Consider the following 21666-nt stretch of genomic DNA (forward strand, 5'->3'; position numbering starts at 1 on the left):
GTGTGCGTGTCTGTCTGTGTGTGTGTGTGCTTGTGCCAATCTTGTTGTTGTTGTTGTCGGCTATGTTGTTAAACGGATATGTTTGTTTCATGCTTTCAATATGTTGTTGTAATTTTTCGAACATGTTGTTTTTTCTGCTAAGCTGGACACCTAAAAACAAATAACTTTGCGACTAAATTGAAAAACAACTTAATTTGCAAAATTATTTTCAAAAATAACAAGAAAACAAACTACAATAATTTCTCGTAATACAAAACACGTGCATTATCTTTTGACGGGAACCAAAAAAAACAAACAAACACACACAAACGATATTTTTATACTTATTATCGAAGGATGGATTGACAGTAATTTAATTGCACCTTATATTTAATTTAACAGGCACTAGAAGTTTCAGTTCGAGTCGAAAGTAATATTCGGCCTCTTTTTTCTTTTTCTTTGAGTTAACCTATAAGTTTATATTAAACGGTGGAATGGGAGGAGTAAAGGAGAAGATAACAAGGGAAGACCAGACAGTTAATCTTGAATTTTTGATTTGATTTTAATTTATTCACAGTGTGGGAATAATGTTTATCAAAATAAGACATGTCTATGTCCATGTGTATGTGTGTGTAAAAAAAGATGCGAAAAGCAGAGAGCAAGGTATTAGAGAAGCAACGTATTGGGTATATGAATACGGCATGTCCAGCGTTCTCAATTCTTATACTTAACGCTTTCACACTTTCATTTTTACATTTATTCTCTTAATCCTCCCATCGCTTTAGTCTCCTTTTACTTATCCCTCGTCTATGCAACCCCTTGCCTGCCTCATTGTACGCTTCCCATTTTGTTGTATATCTCGTTGCTGTTCTCTTCTCTATTCCGGGCAAGATAAGTACCTTTTGCGAAAATGCCATATTTTAATTATTAATAAATGCTTTTAGCAAGCCTAGGCTATAGCCTTAAAAATTGTCGAGGAGAGCTTTCTTGTTTCTGCTTCTGTCGCTAAACCACGCCGTCGAAGTCACGAGAGAAATGTTTTTGAACAACGTCAAAAAATGGCAGATCTACAAAACAATGTCTGTCCGTCTGTCCGACTGGGTGGCAATCTCTCTACTTGTCCATCTATTACTACTAGAAAATTTAAAAATAGAAAAACTTGGAAACTGGAAAAGATTTCTTATATATATATTTCTAGGGCTTAGAAGCATTGTTAGATAATGTTTGTAGGTCAAAATTTGAAAAAGAATTGAATTTGTCGACTAATGTTGCGCCAAACTTTGAAGAGAAAAATCGAAAAACATTTAAATATTTTTCTTAATGAATTAATTAATAATCGACTGAAACCTTTTTTTCTGTTTTTTTTCTTTTCTCTAATACCCTTCCAAAAGTTAATAAGCAAATGTTGTACGAAAATGAAACAAGTAACAGAGGTTATTGTCCCCTAATGGGAACAATGCAACCGCACAGACATGATGTTTAAATAAATAAACACAAACTATATAAACTTGGAAAATCCACTAAAATAATGTAATGAGAGACAAAACTAAATTGATTTCCAAATGGAAGTTCAATGGTCTTATCTCATTGGATTCCTTCCAGAAGTGAGTTAGGAAAAATGCTTTGAGTGCATGCCTTGACTTCAATGTTTCAAAGTTTGAAAAATCAAAAACAGCTTCTTGGAGACAACAATATACTTTTCGGTCACGTGGAAGATTATCTCAAGGATTTTTATGAATTTATCCTGATAATCATTACAACTCAAGTCCAAATGAAGATGGCTCGTTACTTCTCGTATCTTCGTTAACAAAGATGTGCTCTGCTATTTTTATATCCACAGTCGGGGCATAACAGCATTTTAATTTTGCCACCCGTTCTAATATGAAACAGCTCCGTTATGTCATGTTCTGCCTCCCCCGCCCGTACATTTGTCGTTCGTCTAGTATTGAAATAGTCTACCGCCATTGCGAAAGGCGAGTTAGAAAGCAGATGCTTATGTAATATCTACGGTTTATGCTCATCTTTTCATTTACTTTTAAACGCGCCCACAATTAGTTCAATCCTCAAAAGTAAACCTTTAATTGTTGCCAATGACATGGATATATGGAAATAATAAAAGCTCCCTGTGAATACACATTATTTCAAGGACATTTGAAAAGTACCGTTTAAGAAAAAGAAGGGCAATCCTCAAAATTATTACGATTTTTAGATTTGCTTGCAGCGTTCGCTACAAAGATTTATCCCAAAGTAAATGCAAGTTTCCTTACTTGCTTTCAATTGGTTTGGATAGAGGATCCCTTAGGATGTATGCAACGAACAAGCATATCTGCGAAGCGAGTCTGAAAACTACTTGTTTTGCCTCCTATACTTGTACAAACTTGATTCTATTCCAGCAACAAACTTGTAACTTTTCTTCTTCTTCTTCTTCTAAAGTTCAACAAGTTAACAAAGGGGGGGAGGTAATCACGTACGGAAAATTTAGCTTTCGCTTTGCTATTCGGTTGTTTTCACGCAACAACTAACTTTAAGCTATGTGGTTATTTCCCAGGTGCTTCACGGCGGTGAGTGGAAAAATTTTTAATGCGAACATGTGAAGTTCTTTGTCTGAACCTCAAGAAAATGGACGATTAGCTTGATTGTAAAACTTAACTTAAAATATGTTCCATTGCTTAGCTTTACACAAAGCTAGTAAGGGTAAGAGAAAGTTCAAGGAAGTCAAGAAAAGTGAGGGAATTTGATCTTAAATCTTATAGAAAATTCTAATGCGATTGTAATCTTTATCGATTTAAAATAACTGTTAATGTTTTATGCTTTGATATCCGCCTGAGTGCCCGAGCAGGCAAGAGTCTCGACTATGAACTCAATGGTCGTGGGTTCAAATCTCAAGTGCGGTAGAGTTTTTAATTAAGTCGAAAGCCTTATTAGATGCTAGTGCTTTAAGACTTAGTCTCAGAATTTATTCTCTGGCGAAGTTTACAATAATAATAGTAATAATAACAATAATAATGTTTTCATATTTAAATGTTTGAGAGATGGATGGTATACAAGATTCGTCGAAAGAGGAACAAATTTTTCTTTGCGTTTATTTGATTTCTTTAAAATATTTTTATGCAACGGAATAACAAAGAAAAGTAAAGCAGAGACAATTTTCATTTCAATTTACATAAAATTCAATTTTCAATTTTCCTACAAATTTTAGCATTGACGCTGGTAGCAGTGATTGCTGGTACGGTAAACGTTTTAAAATAAATGAAAAGAAAAAATGTAGAAAAAAAGGAATATCTATATATATATATATATATATATATATATATCAAATGTTTTCTTTTTTTTCGTTTTCGTTTTGCTTCGTTATAACCATAACGTGCAAGTGTTACCAATTTTCTCTTTGTAAATAAGAAAGAAATCTTATGCTGCTTGTAAATCGGTTTCGATTTTTTTCTTATTTCGTTTTATTTGCAGTTTTTAGTTTTTAGTTTAGTGTGAATAATTACAATTGCATAAAATCGACATAAAATTATTTACGATTCCGTGTCACACACTTGTACAAAGAGAAAACTTTCAATTTCCTTAAAACAGTACTTTTTCAGACAAAAGCCTTGTAACACAGAAAAAAAAAAAAATTAAAAAAAAAAATAGCAAAAAGTAAATAAATACCAAAAAAAAAAAGAAAGAAAAAATTAGATCACTTCAATATGTTTGGAACTCAAGATATGTGTTTTGTTTTGTTTGTTTTTTTTTTTTTTTTTTTTGATTTTTTTATCGTTACTGTCATTTCTTTGACTATGAGTCGAGTGAAAATTGCCAACACTTTATTTAACGTCAAGCTTAGTGGTTAAGTTGTTTTTTTTTTTTTTTTTCTTCTCATTTTCTTTTTTTTACACGTTTGAACATTTTATTTGCCGTTGAAATTACTTAGCGTTCTTGTGAAGTATTTGACATGTCAAAGTTAAAGTTGCTTACATGTTGGTTGCGATTTTAAATGGTTTCAAACAAACACTTGCAAGCCTCTCATTCACATGTAAATACCAAAATTCATTATTTACTTACTTAAGAGATAGATGAGAGTGGAGCCTGAGATAAATGTTTTTCTTTCTTTAACATCTAAAGGATATGGATAATATTCAATTAGTCCTTCTGCTCCAGGGCTATAGAGTATAATGAATTGTTCTTGATTTGTGCTAGATTCTAACTCTCTTTAATTATCTTCCGTTCTTGCGTTCAAGCTAAAGCTAGAAGTATATGGTTTCTTAAGACAATGTATAAATTTACATTACTGCTTGTTGCCATTAATAAATTTATCAAAACAACTGACAGTTATCTTTTTTTTTTGCCGTCAACGTAGAGGAAACAGCAAGCGAGATAGACAGTCTGACCCAGATATATGGATATGCGTAAAACATGCTTTTAGGCATTGACAAGTGAAATATCGAAAAGAAGAAAGGAAAACGTTATAGTCGGCCAAGAACGGTCATAAAATATCCTACACTACTAAACTAAATCATATTTCCAAGTCATTTTTCTTAAGAACCGTTATATGGAAGTGCACTCAAAATGTGTAACCAGCATTGCGAAAAATTGATGAAGCGGTAATCCCGCTTAAAACAAAGTGTGATTTTGACAATTTATTTTGGATATCGTGTTCTAGAAGAATCGAAGCTTCTATTAAGCCATTAAAACAAATATGGGTTTTCTGAAAAATTTATAAAGTTGTTACCCCTTAGTGCGTTTTCCCTGTCAAAGATCTTTTCATTCTTCATCTATTTTCGTCTTGACATGCCAGCAACTAAATTTTTTGATAATAGAAAGGCTTATTTTTCATCAGAATTTTTTGGATGGGGAAAAGTCTGAAAAATGTATCTATTCAGTCCTATCTGCAGGTAATAAATTTATATCTGTAAATACTATTTTGAGTCTATTTTCATTATGAAATACTAAAAATTAAAACGTATTGCAATACGAAGCTTTCCATTTTGTAGAAATGTTTGTATGGGTGGATGTTCAAAATAAATTGGTGTCCATCCAATTAAAATATTTCACACCTTCTGTTAATTAAGAAACAAATCGGAAATTTTTTTTTTCATGTGACAATTTTTGGAAAATAGGAAGTTATACTGAAAGCTTACAATGGCGTTGATCCTTGCCCCAAAAAAAATATATCAATGCCCAAATTTCTCTAGTGCTTTTTGATAATTGCGTCCTGTGAATCGAGTCTAAGGAAATATGGGCAAACATTAGACAAATATATGTGCAGACGGACGGACGGATATGCTTGAATCGACTCAGAATGACCGGCATTACAAAAACCAGGACTATACCATAACCTTTTTGCTAAGACGTTGCATTTTGGTCGTAGCTGATTAGAGAGTGCTCGTCCGTTAAAGGCCTAGTCCTCCACATCCGCCTCTTTATCTCTCTTACGTAATTTCATTTTAATCGTCATCTTACATGAATAGCGAATATATCTTGAGTGATTGATCACATCAAAAAAACAGGAACGGAGCGTAGATAGGACCACTCCAATGCTATTAGCATAAATACTCTACACTTTGTATGAATTTCTTCCTTAAACTATTAAAATTTTGAATTTTGTTGTTTTTTTTTTTGTGATAAATATCCTGAACATGCGTTAATTTAACTAGTAACATATACTTTAAGAAAATATTAGAGTAATAGAGCAAATAAAACACACAATACTAACAACAATATCAATAACAACAACAATAAATATTTGAAAAAGAAAAAATCACCTAATAACGCACGTTCGTTTGTTTGTTTGTTTGTTTGTTTTTTTTTTTTTTTTGTTTGTTTTGCTTGTTCATGTTTTATGTCATGAATGAAGTTAAATGGATTGGTATGGCATACGGAATGGCATGAAATGTACGAACGTATAAAGTTTAAGTGTTATTGCGGCACTATTTTAATTGCCACCATTTAAAAACCAAATTGTTGCGTTGTTTGTAATCAAACATTTCAAAAAAAAAACAAACAAAAAAACCTTGTTAAATATAACCAAAACAAAAAGCCGAAAATACAAAAAAGAAAAAGAACTGAAAGAAAGAAAAAAATCAACAAAAAGAATTGAAATGAAATGTTATTCAAGTTTTCAAAAGACAACCACGATACAACAAAGTCACATACAATTATTTAACCATATGTTGTAAATTCATTAATTTAACCAGCCAACAAGTAGCAACCGCCGCCAACTATGGCTTTTTGCGGTTAAAATTCACATAGCAAAAATAGAAAAAAAAAAGAAGCAAAAAAAAAAAAAACGAAACGAAATATCAAACGCGCATTAAAAATATTCGTTTGATTTGCATATAAATTCAAGCAAATCAAACACCTACACCGTAATCAAATGCGATAAAAACAAAGAATTTGTAACAATTTTCAAAAATGATAAAAAAGTCGTTTTTAAAAAAATATGTTGTTGTTGTTATTGTTATTTGTTAGATTAGCTAGCTAAATGTCGGGCTTCAAAGACCGATTAGAATGATAACTGACAGGTGAGGGATAAATGCTTTAAGGCGAATCTTTGATGCCCAACTCCAACAAAACCCGATCGTTTCGCCTTCTTCTTCTTAGGCGGTGTTCCGTTTAAATGGAATATCGGATCCTTACCTTTAGTTTACTTTTTCTATTTTAGGCCGTAGATTACTAATAAAAATGTTACGTAATATCTACGCAGTATGTTAAGGTAATCTTGGTGGAGAATCAAGTGCGAGCCTTACCTTATACTTTACTTTTTCTACTTTAAGCCGTAGAATATTAACAAAAATTTAGTACAATGTGTGGGCAGCATCTTATGGTAATCTTCGTAACGAATTAACTGGATTTTAGTAGGGTAGGGGACTTGGCACTATTTTAAGCCATAGACTATTAATGAGAAATTTGGTAGGTTTGTCGTTTGTACTCCCTACTAACATTACGTTTACAAAAACACCACGCCCACTTTCAAATTGAACTAAAAATGTCGCTAAGTAGCGAATACATGCTTAAGAGGCTTGTGACTTTTATCGACTTTTTTCCAACGATTTGCACAAAGAAAGGGATAAGTGGAGTTTATCTTTATTTTTGTGGAATTTGAAAGATTTCTCCAGTGAATTATGCCCAATTTGAAGTTTAATTTTCTCTTAAGAAGACGAGTCAAACCAGCAAGTGATAACTAGAAAAAGGCGCGAAATAGGCCGGTGAACATAGGCATGTGGCGATACAATACTCTAACCACTTTGATTGCATTTTGTATCCAAGCAAAGATTAAAGAACCCTTTTTGGACAGATGCAGCGAATAGGAGCTTAGTTGGTTTATACTACTCTCTGCTGCAAACTGAATGAAAAGATAAATAGACTTTGCTGTTGTTCGCGGATAGTGAATATAAAAATATTTTGTAACCTGCTTTTACATATAGGTCATGGTATGTGCCATTTACGTGCGGTTAAAAATTTAAAAAAAATTTTTTCTTTTTCTATTCACGTGCTGTCAACATAAAAAACAAATATTTTTTAAAGTCGTAAGGAAATAAATTAATAAAAAAACAAAAGCGAGAAAAAGTCTAACGACAAACTGTGCAATATTTCGCTTTTATTTAGTTAAGTTACAAGAAATATCGAGACACGTGAGCACGTTGGCTTCAATAAAAAACGGAGCAGAGCTTTGAATGTTTTATGATCTTTAGGGCGAAATCTCTTTCAGTGCAGCAAATAAAAACGCAAAAGAGTCATCGGCAGTAACTTTGTTCTTTTAAAAACTTGTGCTTGGCATGTTTTTCTTAGGGAGTAATGTTGAGACGTCAGGAATCCTCTTAAGAAACAATATTCCTCTAATAGATTTTATTATTCAAAAGACATATCTACTCATTCTAATGAACGAAGTGTAGTTTAAAGCAAATTTGAAATATCGTCTCAGTAGCATTTTCAGATCGATCAAGGTTCCTTGCAATAAATATTTTACATCAGTGAATTGTAGACTTGGTCGTAGAGTTAATAACGGGGTTAAGGACCGAAGTTTGAAATTGACATGAAACTATAAAACCATATCAAGCATGACACAGTTAGAAAAGCTTAATGGCAAAATTGTTAAAGACTTTCTTGATATAAGCTTGGATTTTTTCTATCCACCATTGATGAAGTCAGTGATCGTTTAATCAAGACGTTTGCAACACACTTCAGGGACCCTATAAAATGTATAAATTCGAGTCGATTCAAGTATGTTCGTTTGTCCGCCTGAGTAATTTTTGTGCTAAACCCGTATCTGGTTAAGTAAATTAAGACATTGGCGTCAAATATTTTCCACGTAGTTTGCCATTAGAAATGGACCAAATCGGTGAAGAGACGCGCTTAAAGCGTACACTTGTGCTTTTAAAATTAGCTCACTACTCATAAACAAGGTAGGATGATAGGTGCAATGATAAAACTTGAGGTATATCACATCTATCCATTATTGTAGATCACCATCATTTTCTTCGAGTGCTGGATATAAAAGATCCAGTCACGATGCAACCTTCAATATTAACTTATTATTTTAATAACCTCTTGTGTTTGTTTATGCCGCAATGAAAATGAATTCCAAAGCATAATTTCCTTTGCATCTCCGCTTTTGTTTGAAAATTATTTAATTGATTTTTGCTTTCAATTTTCGCATTTCGATTTCTCTTTAATGAATGACAAGCAGAAAGATATAATAAATTTTCTTTCCAATATAAGTATTATTACTATTGCAACGAAACTGGTTGCGAGATGAATCAATCCATATACAACATTGTTGCAAACACTAATGGCAGATAAATAATTTCATATAGGATTGTATGTGTGTAGAATGATCGTCTAATGTACGATTAAAGTTTAAATAATAACAAATGGTAAAAGCCGATTGGAAAATTTTCCTAAACAAATCAATAAAGAAAACTTAAATATTTCTTATCATAAAGGTTAACTTTCAATTATGATTAGGCCAGAGTTGGGATGAAAGTGTAGCATGTACATTAAAGCAATCTTTCATATTCTGAAGCATATCTAGAATAGCTAATGGCCAATGTGAATTCTAAATAGAAAGTTGCAACCTATTCAATTAAGATGGAACGAAAGCAATCGTTTGATTGTTAAACGAAATTTTTCTATGCATTGTCATATTATTGAAGAAAGACCACATGCGTCAGACTTGCCGAAAACACGTTCAATGAGAGCAGTAAACTTACTACCTACTACAAGGAGCTTTAATGCACTTAATTACAGAGCGGAAGTGCAGTGCTACTCAATATATAACGAACAGCTCCAACAGACTCGCAATACAAGTGTCTTTGCAGTGACTCCATGTTTAAGTGAAGTTTTTCAATGCAAAACCTAAAAAGTTTATTGCAAAATTTACTTTAGAATCTCACAATTAATCATCATTGTTGTTTTCCTCTGTTTTTAATTTTTTCGCGATTAATTTTGACGCATAGAACCTTCATACATCCGATGAACAAATGAACACCGCCTGTACCTGTAAAGTTGAAAAAATTCAAATATGTCTTGAAAAAAAAAATACTCATTTAAAAAATGATATACATACATATAAGAATGAATGAAAACTGATCAACAACCAGGTATGTATGCGCAAAATTGTAAGAATACTTGAAAATGAAACACATAATAAATCAAGTTTGTAGCTTAAGTCTTTCGTTCGGATATTTGAGTTAGAGTACATAAAATTATGCTGTTCTTGCACCGAATCGCATTGCGGAGGTAATGCATTGTTGGGAATAATAATAGTGAATAAAAACGAGGTACTTTTACACACACTTAAACACAACACATTACATACGTAAATAAATACTCATTAATTTTGACGGAAAAAATGGTAATTTTTGAAAGGAAATTCACATTGCGGGAAAAATTTTTTTTTTTTTTTGCAGAGAAAGAGTCATATTTACTCTAAAAACTAATTTTCAGAATACAACAAAAAAAAAGTGTAATAATTTTCGTAATTAACAAAAGGATACGCTTTGTAGGTATGTTTGTTCATGAAAATTATAATCATGAGCTTGGAAAGTGAGAGTGGAAAGGGGAAGCAAATATGAAATCTATCCAAGTTAAGATGGGTTTGCCCATACACTGAAAAAAATCCAAAATTAGTTAATTATGCTTTAGAACTAATACAGGCTTGCAAGCATTCTCTGGCTTTTGGCCTATCTTGATTTTGAAGGGGATGTGTATCCTTTCCAGACAGCCTTCCACATCGTTTCTGAGAATAGACTAATGTTGCCAAAATTTTTCCTGAGCAGAATGGCCGCAATTTTTGCCAACAAATATTTGGAAATTTTATCTTTTTTTAACCGCTCATCTCTAATGTTGTAATGCTTTGCAGACTTTTTATATGAATAGATTTTTTTTATTTCCGCAACTGAATGACACTTGCATGAGCTATGTTAAGGCTACTTGTCTGTAGTTTGCCGAAGTTATTTAAACTCTTGGTCTCAACGCCTTTATCTGCTTCTCTGCACCCATGCATAACAAATCTTTTGCAAATAGTTTCCGTTTGATATGAATGTTAAGCTTACGTCTAATTTCTGAAATCTTCAGTTGCGGTTCAGACGAAACCTGGAGTCGATTATGTTCTCATATAGGGCGCTTTGTTTACCCCATTGCTAACTTGTTTGATGCTTGAAATTTGGTATAGCATTTAGAAAACCAAAAAAAAAAAATAAAAAATTCTCACGATTCCAAAGCATGTAATCTTTTTAAAATAAAAATCAATAAAACTAAATCATGAAAAGGTAGAAAAAAATTCATTTCGGATCGAATATAATTTTTTTTCTTGGATTTTATGTGTCTGAGCACTACTTCAGAGACCCTAAAAAGCATATATATTCTTGATCAGCGTGAAATTCTGAATTGATTTAGCCGTATCTGTCCGTCTGTGTGGCTGTGCAGTGTGTGTCGTTGGTACTCTCATGGTCGCAAAAATGACGATATCGACTTCAAGTTTGGTAGAAACATTGGAAATTCCTGCGCGCAGGTTGGCATTGAAATTTGCCCAAATTGATCAGAGCAGAAGCGCGCAGTGGACCGTACACTGAACGCAACAAAAATTAATGGGTTTTTGCTCATTACTCGGAAATGATTAAAGTTAGTAGTGGAATATTTTTCACATTTACTTTACTTTTACTTATTTTTCATTTTTTTGAAGTTTTATGCTTATTCATCATGAGGCAAACAAGACAAAGTGTTTAAAACTAATTCGTCTACTTCTCAAAGGAAGATATATTATCTGCTTAAAAATGGGTTCATGATGAATTTGGTAGACACAGCAATACGGGTATCAAACAAAAGAACTTCGAGAGCCGAATGCAAGAACATAGTGGTGGGTATGCGAGATTCGGCACCCGCCGAATATAAACTTCTCACTTGTCATAATAATGACTTTGACATAAATTGTTTGCAATTTCATAATAATTACTGTAAGAATACGTTTAACATTTAAACGCAATTTTTTTTTTTCATCTATCTGGCATATTAAAATCATTTGTATCTCAAAAACGATTTAATTTTCTGTACAAATAAAAAAAAAATTAAATTAAGGCTCAATTAAACTTAAGTGTAATTAAAAAAAAGAATTAAGACATAACAGTGAGACTTTTCAAGAAAAGATGTAATGAGCGTAATCCAAAAGGTCATAAGTTAGAGAAGGAGGAATGTCTTGTATTCTTATTGTTTCAAAATGATGTTCAATTTGCTTACTTCTGTAATGTTATGATGATAGAATTTTTTAAATTTACAAGATTCGTTTACTCCACACACAAGTCCATGGAGGTTGACAGGCTGAAAGATAAATACGCCGAGGTGGTTGGCTCGGTATTTGGTACTGAAAAAGCGTATCTTTACTTTATAGAGTTCGTGAAGTTGCCTTCTGCTTTGGCCATATTTTATAATAGAGGGAGGCCGGACTCGATTATTTCCACTGGAGGATAACCCATAGAATACACGCGCCAATTTTTATAGTAGCACTTGCTATGGTTTATGAGCAACGACGAAAAAAAGGGGTCTTCTTAGTTTACTTGATACTGTAGGCATGACCTTCGAGTGATTTAAACCATCTTCAATACTAGCCGTCGTGCTAGATATAATCCAATGTTTTTTGGCCAAATTTGAAGTGGATGGCCGCTTTTTTGTGGCCTCAGATGTTACGCAGGCAAATGGCAAATGGATGGATCGACGGACATGATTAAATCTATGCAAAATTTAATGCTAACCAAGAATGTATCCATTTTATGGACTTCTTGAAGTCTCCTCTTGGAAGTTGCTACCGATTCGACAAATTGAATACACCTCCGGCCTTTGGTAGTCGATAGTGATTAAAAGTTGACAGCTGATATACATGCTTTTGTTTGTCTATTAATGCATAGGTGTATTAAGTAAAAAAGTGAAAATCGTCCGCATCATTACCAAGACTTCATTGCTTCAAGTTCAACTCAGAATCCTCTTTCCAGCGTTTATGTACTTAACAGTACATAGATCTCTGTTATGGTTGTAGTTTCGTTGCCAATTAAATTCATTTTTGTTTTTACATTTTTTTTTTGTTTTTACATTTCTGTTACATTTCTATGCAATTGCGGGATAAGGAGCGAGAAAAATCAATTTCTGTAAACATTAGGGCGTATAAGTAACTTATTAATAAAACGAATTTATATATATAGGAAAAATAACATTAATATGCTGTCATCCCTTGCATTCGTGCGGAAAGCACAATTCACGAGTGTTTATATAAAAAAATAAACGAAAAAAATAAAAAAGAAAAACACCCAGAGGAACACTTGTTTTACTTTTTGTATTTTTTGCTTTATTTCTGGTAAAAAGAGCTTGATAAGAGAAAAAAGCAAAAAAAGAAAAAAAAAAAAAAAGAAGGCTAACCAAAACCAATTGAAGGAAATTAGACAATTATCTTAAGACACGACTATTAAACAAATACATCAGTTCGTTATGTTTAATGTCGTGTGTTCGTTGGTCTTTACTTCTTAGAAAATCGATATGTTGCTTGTGTGTCTTTAAAGAACACAAATTATAATAAAAAAAAAAAAAAAATATTCTCTCTATACAATGTATGTTTGTTTTTGCATAATTAAAATGCAATTCTCTACTATATGTAGACTAGATAGGAATAATAAAACAACATAGAAGAAAGGACTGCATAGACGAGTAGTAGTTTTATTAGATTTACGGTCAAAGATACAAATAAACAAACGGGCAAATATACGTTTTTGAATTAAATGAAAGCAACAAGTTATGCATTTTAATCGTCTTCCAAATGATCATAACCAAATGGGGGGCCGCCTAAGATCTTTTGTATAATCGACAACAATAAAAACAATAACAACGACGTCAACAACAACAACAACAACAACTATAGACTAAGAAATGTGTAATATATGAGTATGCATGTAATGCACACATGTGTGGGTATGTAAAAGTGCATGTTAAACAGCAAAAGTTACAAAGCAAAAAAACAAAAAAAAAAAAAAACAAAAAACAAATAAAAAATATAAATAAATAAATAGAATTTTTTTTTTTTTGCTTTTAAAGAACTAACCACCAAGCAAACAATGTGTCCACTTCGTAGTGTGTTAACCTATTCCTCTATAAAGAAGCTTTTCTAGTTCATTTTATTTTATTTCAATTTTTTTTTGTTTTTTTTTTTTGATCTGTACGCTGCGTGTATATGCGCTGCGGAGGAGACCTGCCAGCCAGCCAGCCAGCCAGCTAGCCTGCATACCTATATATATATATATATAAGTATATCTTTGTAAGTAAGTTTTATGTGGACGTATATAGTGTTTGAGGCCATGTACTGGTAATGTAGCACATACTAAATCGTGCAATTACCAATTTTTTTATTTCTTGTGTTGGGTTCAGTCTTTTTGCAAAAAAAAAAGAACACTTTAATTCTCTTCTAATGCTACCTACACATTCTGACAATAAAAACAACCAAAAACCAAAAGAGAAGAAAAAAAAACCTCTAAAAGAAATCCTTTGCTGTAGATAAGTTTTTTGTTTGTTGCTAAAAAAAAAAAAAAAAAAAAAAAAGAAGAAAGAAAAAAAAAGGAAACTAAAATAAAGAGAAAACCTCAGACAGCCATTAACATGTGCTCCAGTTTTTCTGTTGTTATTTCGTTGTTCAACGACTTTAAGGTTTAAACACCATGTAACTCGGTTGGCTTTGCCTGGTATGTATGTATGTATGTATGTATATATACATCTATATATGCATGTTTGTATGTGTTTATATATGCGGGTCTTTTTGTCTCTTTTACTACTTGCAGCAAAAATATTTGATTTTTTTTTGCTTACATTGTTGTTGTTGTCGTTGTTATTTTTATTGTAAATTCGGTTTGGCTTGTTTGTTTTCCAATCATGTTTTACTATATTGGTGGTATTTTACTGTTGCCTTGTGTTTGTGCTTGTTTGCGTTCCTTCGTTAAATTTAATTACAGAGTAAAAACAAACAGAAAAAGCAAAAAAGAAAAAAAAAGAAAACAAAAAATTAAAAAACAAAAAAATAAACCAAAACCAAAACCACGACATCTCATTGAATGAAATTGTTTACAAATACCATTTAAAAAACAATGTGTGTGGGTTCACTAGCTTTAATCACAGATTATATTGTGGGATTAAAAGATTTTTCGCTTAAGCAAATCTTTGCCGTTTCATTCTTTTTCCTTTCATTTCAAGTTTGGCTTTTTCTTCATTTTAGTTATATGTCCTTATCATATACAACAACAGGTGGGTTCTTTGTTTGTTTCTATAGCCAACGGCCAAATTTTATCTAAGCTTTAAGAACTAAAGAAAAAAAAAAAAAAAAAAAAAATAGCAACAAATTTATGATAACCTGTAAAATAATTGAATGGCTGCATTGTTGTAACCATGAAGGCATTGAAATAACTGGGTCAGTAGATTGACAGCGTATTTTGTGCCAATAAAAAAATAAATTAGAAGAAAAAACAAACAAAAAAAAAAAATAAATAAATAAATAAGAGAAAAGCAAAAGAAAAACCAAATGAGAAGCAAACTGTATTTGGAATAAGTTGAAACTTTTCTCGATGTGTATTAGTTTTCTCATTCCTTTGATCGGTATTTCTGGCGTTAGAACCATTTACAGTTGGCTGCTGAGCTATTCCGTCCCTTCTCTGCTCATCTGCATGTCCATCATCTGCTCTTCCGTCAAATTAGAGATAGAGAGCTAGAACATTCCGCGCTTAAGTGCTCACAGATCGAGTTGAAAAATGACACCCGATTTGCCTACAAAAATGTTTCAAATCTTCAAAAAAAAAAAAAAAAAACGGCCTCGGTGTTCACAGTTCAAGTTTAAAAGTATATCATATCTTTAGTAGTCTGAAGCGTTTTTCACTATATATTACTAAGCATAATACACATATAATAAGTGTATATGTACGCACGGTGTATACATTAATATACATATATATATATAAATAACTCATCGAAGACTTGGCGCGCATACGTATTAGGATTAAAGTCTCGGAAAGTTTCCTCTCAAGCAAAGTAAACAGCTTCGCAGCTTGTATTCACATGGTATAAGCTCCACTCCTTCCCCTTTGCTAAGATCTTTTTTAACGACTTAGCGATGCGAGAAAATGCAGGTCTCCACTTTTACTTTCAACACATCCTATCGCTCGATCGATCATATATCGTCAGTTTGCATCACTTGAGTGAGTAATCCGCAAACAAATACTGTTGCTTTTTAGTTCAGTTGAGCTCGGTGTCGGGTTTTTGAAGCACGTCATGCATGTGGAGGGACATTGCAATTGGCTTAATAAAGAAAATGTTTCAATGCATTCCTTAAGTAGTGTGCAAACATTCCTTTGATCATTTCACATAATCTGTACACGCGATTAATATGTAACAGATGTGTCAATGTGAATGATGCTCGGATTACTATATTTGACGGACAGACTTTCTGATACAGTTAACTATTACTTCACAAATTCATTTTTAGCTTTGCGTCATATAAATGGAATAAAACTAATATCTGACCGACGCATATGAACTTTAAAACAATTCTTAATAGTCAATAGCCAAAAAAACCACTGCTACCTTGATACTAATCAGTTATTGAGTACATTGTTGTAAGAACTAAGGCGTTGCTAAGCAAGTGAGTGGCCGACATCAACACCAACAAGTTATAATCAGAAGGACTTGAGTTTGCCGAGTAAACCGCATGAGTCCTACCAACATATTGCGAATCTCTCTTGCTGACGGATCTTGTGTAAAAAAATTACCTTATCTTGGTTTGTCTGATTTTTCGCAGTTAAGACGTAATAACGGATTTTAATCGTTAGTTTACTTACAAATGTTAGTTTTTTGAGATGAGAATTGTTAGAGAATAAAAAGGAAAGCATATAAAGCTATAATCCCTTGAAAGCCCATCACTATTATTAATATATATTTATTAATATATATATTTTTCATGGGAGTGCAAAGTTTCGAATCGATATATTGACAGAAGGTCGGCTATCTATACGTTATAGTACATAGTTTTCAATTCAACTTTTTGGAGGGAAGCACTTTCTTTCCATATAAGAAAATGCTTTTTATGGTAGCTCGTATATGTGATGGGGTCTAAAAAGTACGCCTATGTGATTAGAATGACTGCAAAAATGGGCCGATACGAATGGTTTTCAATAGCGTTCGTTCTTGGATCAAAACATAAAAATACATGGACAGATATCAGACGTACGGACGGACAGACAGACAAATTAAAATAAAATTTGGGTCCATTTGAAACTCTTTTGGCTGTTATGTGCGTCCACAGAAACTTAATACACTCATTATGTAGGGTGTAAAAATTCTTAAGAAACGGTGCAAGCGACTTAATTGTTGGCCTGTATATTTTAATTAGTTAATGGGGCGCGATGCATATAAACGTCAAAGGAAATTTCCTTTTCGTTGCGTTTAGCGTCTATACGCGTCATGTGCAATAAAAAATTAGAAAAAATATATATATATATATGTATGTTGGAATCTTTTCTATGAAAAAAAAATTTTTAGTAAAATCTATTATTGATTGTTGTGATTTGGGGAACCCACAACGTGAAAAAGAAATTTAAAACTGCCTTGACGTATTCTAATGTAACATTAGACAGTATGTAGATGTATTTTAATATATATATATATATATATATATATATATATAAATATCCATAACATCTGGTTTTGTGTGCGAAAAGAAAAAGAGAAGAAAGATAGAAATAAAAACGAAAATAAAATGAAAAGCAACACTTTTATCTACATCAAGCAACCGAGTTAAAGTGCTTGTGTGGCGTATATCATGAGTTGACACCTGAAAAGAATTTACGCGACATAGACGTGACAAGAAAGCCGCACATTTTGCTTTTCATTTATTTTTTTCTTTAAGTGTAACATTTCACATAAGCTACAAAATGAAAAAAAATAAATAAATACAACATGCAAGAAAAATGGACACAAAGGCAACATGAAAATGACATTTGAACGACATTAAAGTCAAGCGAATGCAACAACAATAGAAACAATGTTGCAATCTAGAGATTTTTTATTCAAGAAAAAATGATTTCAATTATAAAACAAACAAAAATAGCCAAAAAAAAAAAAAAATTATTGTATTTTCCCACAACAAAGAAAACAAAAACGAAGAAATAAATAAAATCAATTAGACACACTTACTGGTACATACATAATACGTACGTATATACAAGATGCCAATTATTGTCACAAAAGATAAAAATGAAAAAAAAAAAAAAAAGAAAAAATAATACAACAACAATAACATCTCTCATTTAAACCTATATAACATTGGTACAATGTATTTATATATGCCTACGTATAGGCAGGTGTATGCGTATGTATGTGTGTGTATGTGTGTATTTATGCATGTACAGTAGTATTTATATTTTAAGTGCTACGAAAATCGTGTCATGCTTTAAGGTTTCCTAAAAACACAACCATATATCACCAACCCCACCGTCATTACTGTTACCACAGACACTTACTTACTTAGTTCACTCGCTTACTTAGTTACTTATAGCTACGTTTGACTAGCTTCATTCTTTCCCATTCATTATAAAAGTTCCATCAATATCTAACGAAACAAAAACTTCAGGTGCCATTTAATGGCAAAACATTTTGAGTTTTTATTTGCAAAAAGCAAAAAAACAAAAAAAAAAGTCAAATAAATAAATACCGGATTGGGTTAAAGTTAGAAGGATGGTGTCATCTTTAGTGTACCGTCTTTTTACATTAACCATTACTCTATCCAAATTGCACAGTATATTCGATTTGGTGCTGCACACGTTTGTAAATATCACACGAGTTATGCCCGCTTAAGCATAGCCTACGAAGCAAAAGCTATGATCTCAGTGTGTGGTCTGTTTTGCGAAATCGCGATTACGAATTACGAAAATATTTATTTTTACATTTTTTTTCTTTTTTCTGACTGTCGGATTAAGCGCCTCAATTAACTAAGCCGATCAACGAATTTGCCTAAACTCGAATCATTTCCTTGAACTTTATGTTATTTTTGCTTTGATATCGGAAGGTACGTTTGGGTTTTATAAACTATCTGCCACAAAGTCTAAGAAGAAGAAGCAATTTCAGCACACTATCAATTTTACATGTCTTTAACCAGCATTGAATTAATTTGGCCATGTCTGTGCGTATACTTGTCTGTTCGCCTATCAGTGTAATCTACAACTGCGAGGCAGTCTCGCTTCAAGTATTATATATACGGTCGAGAAATCACCCCTGCTACCCTCACGAGGGTCCTCCAATGATGCATAGAATTGCTTATAAGGCACTCCATTGATTCCAAATAATTCGAGTCGCGGCCATATGGTAAAACGTGTTACCGAAACCTCATCTCGAATCGAAAATTTTTGTAGACTAACGACCAAAATGACGCAAATGCGATTTAAAAATATTTATTTAAAGTTTAGATGAAAAAGGCCATGAACTTTTTTCCTGGATCTATTATAACATTTTGTTGAAAAGTTGTTAAAGGATTGTTCCACACATCCCCAAGCTGAGTGATTCAAAGAAACTGAAGAAATGAAAGGGAGAGCGGGACTATAAACTCAGAAGAACTAAAAGGAAAATAAACTTTTTTTTTGGAATAAGGTAACCTGATCGAAATGATGTTTTGATTCCACACTGTAACCGAGTATTACATTTTTCTTATATTAGTTTTTGACTTCTTTGCTATATATATTTATTTTGCTTTAAACTTGCTGTGAGGGCTGTCTGCAGCCAAATGTTTTATATATATTTGCAGTAACGCGTTTTGGTGTTCGGCTTAATTTATTTATTTATCTATATTTTTTTATATATTTTTTTTTTATTCAACGATAATAGTCTCCTAACCATTTTTACATTCGTGCATTTCTCATTGTTGTTGTTGTTGTTGTTGTTGTCGTTGTAAGCTGCTTGGAATTACTTTCAAATTTTGTCGTGATTTTAACGTTAATTTATCCACATTTTGTGCGGTTGACATTAATTGCTAAGTGATGGATTTATGTTAAGAGCCATCAATTTTTAAACCGATTGCCTAAGGTGTCACGTGCAATGTAAAAGTGTTTGCTATTCATTATCAATACATTTGCAGTCCATGCTCAAAGCCATCGTGCATATAAAGAAATTTAAAAAAAATAAATATTTTTTTCGCGCTCATAATAAATGCCGACAAAATTGAGGTTGTCTCTATGACAAAGAAAATGTTAACATAGACATTAACATTAGCATTGAAATAGGGTTCTCAGTGTGTGTTAGTTTTAAAACAACTCATATCGCAATACAGTCCAGTCAGTATAGTGTGCACGATGACGCTTATAATTTTTAAAGTTTTTATATTATATGCAATCACTGAGAGACTGAAAGACTGATTCCATTACGAATGACTGCGTATTCTTCATCTGCCCTGACTTTAAATTGACTTTATTCAATTGCTATGCATTGATCACTTGTACGATCTGAAATTCTATCAACCGTGAAAAAGGTCCGAAATTTTGCACTTCAAGTTTACTAACAATCAACAAATTGTTGTTACCAATAACACTAAGAATATTTAAATTACAAAAACCAAAAAAAAAAAAAAAAAAAAAAAAGAAGAAGAAGCTACTTGGCGGAATACTTTTTTCTATATATATAACAAGAACCTGTACATTCTCTAACATTCATATAGGAATATATTAGTTAAACCCTAGGCGAGAAGTAGACGAAATATTTGTTCAGAAAATATTTCCAAAATGCAATCAAAAGCTTACAGCGCAACCTGTTCTTGTTTATCTACTAAAACGCCTACAATAAGCTCAACGTTTTAGAAAGAGAAAAATCATTTGTTTTTTAATCAATCAAGTAAAGTCTACTTAAGTAAGTGGCAAGTGTTATGCCGTTATCCACTTTGGTGCATAATTAATTGTAAATTTTTTTATTACCAAAAAAAAAAAAAAAAAAAAAAATAAATGAATAAAATAATTGAAAATAAAAATAAGAAAATGAAAAACTTAAAAAAAAAATTCTTTAATCGGTTGTGATTGAGTAATCATTAAATTTGCAATTATTTTCCGATTAAATATATTTTGCAAAAAGACATATATCCAAATAGAATGCATAAGGAAAACCAAATGAAGCAAAATGCTGGTAATTAAAAAAAACCAAAAAAAAAAAAAAAAATCAAATATGTTTTAATCGTGAGTCTCAATTAAAAGCTGTATACGGATTTCATTTCAAATCTATAAATAAGAAAGAAATTGTATTTGGCATAAAACGAATCGTTTACGACGATTTTTCAGCCTAAGCAACAAACAATCTACCCGTATTCGATCAAAAGTATCTGTATATATATATATATATATATATATATAAATATATAATAATATAGATGAAATGAGCAGTACATGCTATGTAAACGTAATCATCTAATTTTATTACATTGGCAGTGCTATGAACTTACATGCCATGTAAGCGTGAGTATCTCAATTTCTAACTAGAACATAACATTATAAAATAGGTAAGCAAAATATATCCAAAGTATATAACATACGAACGAAAATTTGAAATAAAACTAAAGAGAAACAGTTAAAGTGAAAATTTTTGAAAAATTTGTCCTTTGAAAACGATCGTGACTAAACATCCCAATGGTCGCGAATTGAAATCTCAAGTTCGGTAAAATTTTCAATGCAGACGAGCATATGGTCGAAGTTATCCGCCAGCCTGTAAATCCATAATTTGTCAATTTATTTATCAAATATATATATGGAAAATAACTAACCATAATCCATGACAAAGTCTTCTTCTTCTTCTTGTTCTTTTTCTATTCAAATGAATTGAAATAAAATTTACATGCAATCCATAAGAGGCTCGTTTAGAAAAGAATGGCTTTGTTACGTTGCTTTTCTAAATGGGTTCTTACCTCTAAACTACCTCTTCCGAAAACCTAGCTTCTTTTTTTATACCTAGCCTAAGGGCTACAAGTAAGGCTTACTTAGATTGGTATTGATGTTGGTATCAATTAAGGGACACTAAGTTGGAAGATAAAGAAGTGATTCCGTGCTTTGTAAAATAAAATTCTTTATTCAATGCGCTTTTCCTGACCACTGCTTACTTGGCCTTGACCTATCGGGCAAAAAGGAAGAAATGCTCCACTAATTTTTCTATGCTTAAAAG

General features: G+C 32.0%; 1 protein-coding gene and 1 long non-coding RNA gene across 4 annotated transcripts in view; one reads left to right on the forward strand and one right to left on the reverse strand.

Annotated features, from left to right (window-relative positions):
* LOC119642044 overlaps positions 1-21666 on the forward strand; it is a 164654-nt gene that overhangs the window by 61131 nt on the left and 81857 nt on the right. The window lies entirely within an intron of this gene.
* Positions 1-21666, reverse strand: part of LOC119642038 (cadherin-99C) — a 164799-nt gene that overhangs the window by 5780 nt on the left and 137353 nt on the right. The window lies entirely within an intron of this gene.

This window comes from Glossina fuscipes, unplaced genomic scaffold, assembly GCF_014805625.2.
Source record: "Glossina fuscipes isolate IAEA_lab_2018 unplaced genomic scaffold, Yale_Gfus_2 204, whole genome shotgun sequence".
In the NCBI taxonomy this organism is placed as follows: Eukaryota; Metazoa; Arthropoda; class Insecta; order Diptera; family Glossinidae; genus Glossina; species Glossina fuscipes.